Raw genomic sequence first — 5202 nt, forward strand, 5'->3', positions numbered from 1 at the left:
AATACCAGGACTTATTAATATTTGATTAACTACGACTCTGTAAATCCCATTTACTACAAATGTTCCATGGGAATTCATTAAAGGAATATTTCCGAGAAATACAGTTTGTTTCTGTATCTTCCTACTATTCCTCCGAATCGATCTTGCTGGTACATATAATTCAGAGTAATATGTAAGGGACTGATATACAACATCTCTCTCTTTGATGAAAGGTTCTGCTAATTCATATTCATTACCAAAAAGCCTGAATTCAATTTCTTTATCTATATCCTCAATTTTTGGAAAATTATGAAGTTCTTCCATCAAGCCCTGATCGATAAAATGACAAAATCCTTCAAATTGCATCTTACCAAATTCAGGGATTGTAAACGCTCCCTCATTTTCATCTAATCGCATTGGAAGTTTCCCATCTGTAGAAAAATCTATTAAATTATTCCCGATTGATCTATATGGATCAATCCGACAAAAAAGATTCAGATGTATATTCAGTCTTCACTATATCCCATGAAATTCTACCCGTATCCAGATATACTTCCAATTAAAAAAAAAAAAAAGGATAAGGAAGAGGTACTTTGATACTTTCTTCCAACCACGTGAAATGGAGCTATGAACGAATGAATCAAACCATTCTTAAATGTTAATCTCACTTAGAAAATTTCCTAATGAAAATAGTCAGATCGAAAGAAAGACGGAGAACAAATTAGATCCATTTCCTTTATGGTTGACTTTAGCATACATCTCATACTATACTTAAAGGACGGACGAATGACTTGAAAGGACAAAAGATTCGATCTGTCCATGGGATTCCCATATCTCAGCGACATAGCCAAGCGGTAAGGCAGAGGACTGCAAATCCTCCATCCCCAGTTCGAATCCGGGTGTCGCCTTGTTGAGGTAAGTAAATGGAAGGAAAAGTCTGTATTTCCATTACAGAACCTCTGGAGACATATTGGTACATATTACCAATATAGATAGTGAGTTACGTACATTTGATCCCGATTCCGTCGTGAATGTACGACCCTCGAGTTAGTTATAGTAACTTGTTGGTCAATGAACAAATGGATTTATTGATCTCTCATATCAGCTCGAACGTCAGTAACGTTCAGAATGCAAAGGTGGACCATTCATTTCAACTTCAACTTTGCACTATGGTTAATAGTTCCCTTATCATCTCGATGATGAAATCATTATTTTTTAGAGAACATGATCCGTATGGATATAGTCGGTATAACTTGGGCTGCTTTAATGGTAGTTTTTACATTTTCCCTTTCACTCGTAGTATGGGGGAGAAGTGGGCTATAATGGTAATGCTTAACAATCAATTATTGCGTTCCTTCCATATCATGCATGGTAATATATTCTGTTCCATAAGGATCCAGTAATATTGAATCTTCGTTCCAAATTGAAACACTCTACATGGAATTATTTCCTCTTTATCCCCGTAAGGGATGTACGTAATCCCTTATAATTATCATTTTCCTATGAAAAATCTTATTTTCTTCAACAGGTTTGAATTCATTAGTTCTTTTCTAGAATGAGTCGATAATCTCATTTCTTCCATTGAAGAACGATCTCTCTTCTCTTTCTTAGTAGGAATAGAAAGAGTCCCTGTTTTATCGAATGGTTCCGAATTGAATTGATCGGATCTGATATGAATTCCGTTCTCGGAAAAATATGGGACATAAGTCATAGATTCCTTTTCTTTTTCATATACCATTTCAAGTGCTATATCTAACATGTGCTAGATATAGATGTTCGTACCGAAAAAAAGATGTTCAACTTTGATCCTAAAGAATCCGCAAGTACGTTCAGAATTAAGTCTGTCTGCATTGGGTCTATTTTTCCAGGAGCAGGAAGAAGGTGATGTGATCAGCTCCGCTATTTTATGGTACGAGGTCCTTCATCCTACATTTACCATATATGGATAAGTACCATTAAGATATATTTATCCATATATGGGTGTAAAAGAAGAAGTAGTACAAAAGAAAAGGTTAGATATTCTTTTCCTCCGTACTACTTCTTCTTTTCTTTTCAAAAAAAATTAAAAGCAATCCCTACCCTGTATTGTTGTAATACAATAGATCCACCCTATATTGTTGTAATATAAAAGATCTCATAACCTATTTTATACTTATGATCTGGATCATAAAGATCTATCTAGTGATCAGCAATCAATTGATTTTCATCAAAATCAATTGCTTCCACTGCTTGCACTGGCCGTTTTGACGTAAGGGATAAGTAGAAAAGCAGTAGGAACTGCAAGGAACAGTAGAACAACAATAAATGCAAGGGTATTTACTTCCATGATCTCCTTATTTTAACTTTGTTCAAAAATAGCTCGAGATTTGATCTCATTTTGATCTCATAGAGATGAATGAATCTTTCTTTCAAGATCCATGAAATAGATGTATGTCATTGATAGAATTGGTTCGAGTAACGGAATCTAACTAATGGATTGAATGAATTCTTCGATGGAAATAGTATAACCTAATACGATCACTTTTGATAAGACTAGTAGTAAAAACTTACGTGCATCAGAAAATGTTCCGATCAACACATGTCTGGTATAATTTCGAAAGAATAGGATTCGTACGAATAAGAACCTTATGCTCCTCCAGAAGACGTTCGTCAGACATGAGAGATATTTTGCTTGGATCTCCACGATTTAGATGGAATTGTGAATCTATCCCGCTTCAGTGATGATATAGAAAGAAGTATCCCATATCGAATTTATCCAGAGGCCCACCCATGACCCTGGAATGATAAGGACTAGTCCGTCCAGATCCTGACATGATCATTCACAGTTCACTTACTATTGGATCGGGACTGACGGGACTCGAACCCGCAACTTCCGTCTTGACAGGGCGGTACTCTAACCAATTGAGCTACAATCCCAATACAGTACAGTTCACCTACTATTAGATAATATTTATTTCATGATAGGTGCTAGATAGGTCATATAGATTATGCGAGTGCTAGGTCGATTAAATATCTTATCCTTCTCTTTCATTTTTGAAATGTATCGATTCATACGGAATTGGGCATCTACGATATGAATAGATATCGATGTCGGGGTTCAATAACCAATTATCTTTTCATTCATGATTAGCATGAATATAACCATACCGATAGATTGGTATTGATGATATTGGTTGGGTCGAGCTGGATTTGAACCAGCGCAGGCATATTGCCAACGGATTTACAGTCCGTCCTCATTAACCACTCGGGCATCGACCCAGGAACAAGACAGTAATTGAAAATTATTTAGGATACCTAACGAATGGATCATGGTACCCCCAGGGGAAGTTGAATCCCTGTTGCCTCCTTGAAAGAGAGATGTCCTGATCCACTAGACGATAGGGGCCACCAATCTATTCTTTATAATGTGAAAGTGATCGGGAAGTTGTCAATAATATTACAAGAATTCTTGGTTTCCTCAAGGTTTTTTTAAATAAACTTGCCTATCGATAAAATGGAGTCCCTTCAGAAATTAAATATTGCAAGTAAAACAACTCTAAAGCAATTTACGGAATCTATATTTGTGATCCATCGGCCCAGTTCCGATAAAAAAGACTTTATGGACTCAAATTATACAAAATGTTTCATACTTGATAATTTTAATAATTTTGATAATTTTAATAATTTTGATAATTTTGATAATTTTGATAATTTAAATAATTTTGATAATTTTAATAATTTTGATAATTTAAATAATTTTGATAATTTAAATAATTTAATTAATTTTGATAATTTAAATAATTTAAATAATTTTGATTATTTAAATAGTGAATGGGGCTTATCGTTCTCTAATCGAAGTTATCCGGAAAAGACTCAAAAAAAGTATAAATGGGTTGGTTGGACAAAAGATCGATCCGTATGTTATAATCGGATCGTGGCGAGTATAGTTTAGCGGTAAAAGTGTGATTCGGTACATTATCAACTCGAATAATGGAAGGATATTTTACATGGATCTTTGATCCATCTAAAGCTCTATTTCCAGATAGGTTCAAAACCTCCCCTATACCATCCATCCATCCAGAGTTCATATGTTACACAACTTCATATACTTTACGTTCCCATATTAGAGTATAGTGCTTCACTTCTTTCCATTAAAACAAATGCCCGTTGGTGTTCCAAAAGTGCCTTTCCGAGCCCCTGGAGATGAAGATGCAACTTGGGTCGACTTATACAACCGACTTTATCGAGAGAGATTACTTTTTTTGGCTCAGGATATCAATCACGAGATTGCAAATCAACTCATGGGTCTCATGGTATATTTGAGTGCAGAAGATTCAAATAAAGATATTTTCTCATTTATCAACTGTCCCGGTGGATCAGTAATACCAGGGGTAGGTCTTTTCGATATGATGCAAGTAATAGTACCAGATGTACATACAATATGCATGGGGGTAGCTGCTTCAATGGGATCTTTCATCCTAATCGGGGGAGAAATGCCTAAACGTATAGCATTACCTCACGCTAGGATTATGATCCACCAACCTGCTAGTTCCTATTATGACGGATCGACTGCAGATTTTCATAATGAATCGAAACACGTAACGATGCTTCGCGATTACATAACCAGATGTTATATAGAAAGAACGGACCAACCCGGAGAGGTAATTCAACGGGACCTGAATAGAGATGTTTTTATGTCAGCAACAGAAGCCCAAGCTTATGGCATTGTTGATGTCGTAGCGAAAGGTTGATCTCATAGCGGAAGATCCTCTTTTTAATTTATTTTTATAATGAACTGTAAACTGTGATCTCTTTGTTCCTTTTCAAAAAAAAAAGGGGGGGGGAAGTGATTCATTTCATAATCACCTGATATGGTATGGTTAGGATCAATCCGAACCAGTTGATTCCGCATACAATACAGCTAGAATGCCCACTATTCAACAACTTATTAGAAATGCAAGACAGCCAATAGAGAATAGAAAAAAATCTCCTGCTCTTCGAGGATGTCCTCAGCGTAGAGGAGTATGTGCTAGGGTGTATGTGCAACTCGTTTGGATCAGAAACTTAAACAGACTGGGAAATTCTTACAACGGAATAACAGAAGAATTTTCCCGCTGTAATCAAGTAAAGATCCATCATCTAACCTTACCGAGGATGAAATTTATGGTTTCCATTGGTGCAAATCCAATCACCTTGATGTGGGATGAAAAGCAATTCCTCATTGGTAGCGAATGGTCATCAATC

General features: G+C 35.9%; 1 non-coding gene across 1 annotated transcript; it reads right to left on the minus strand.

Annotated features, from left to right (window-relative positions):
- Nucleotides 1-3153: 3153 nt before the first annotated feature.
- Nucleotides 3154-3237, minus strand: TRNAY-GUA (transfer RNA tyrosine (anticodon GUA)). The gene has a single exon. It is a non-coding gene; the product is annotated as a tRNA-Tyr (tRNA).
- Nucleotides 3238-5202: the final 1965 nt, after the last annotated feature.

Source organism: Pinus tabuliformis, chromosome 5_2 (assembly GCF_031772625.1).
Source record: "Pinus tabuliformis cultivar Carrire ecotype Pingquan chromosome 5_2, CPIR1, whole genome shotgun sequence".
Lineage (NCBI taxonomy): Eukaryota > Viridiplantae > Streptophyta > Pinopsida > Pinales > Pinaceae > Pinus > Pinus tabuliformis.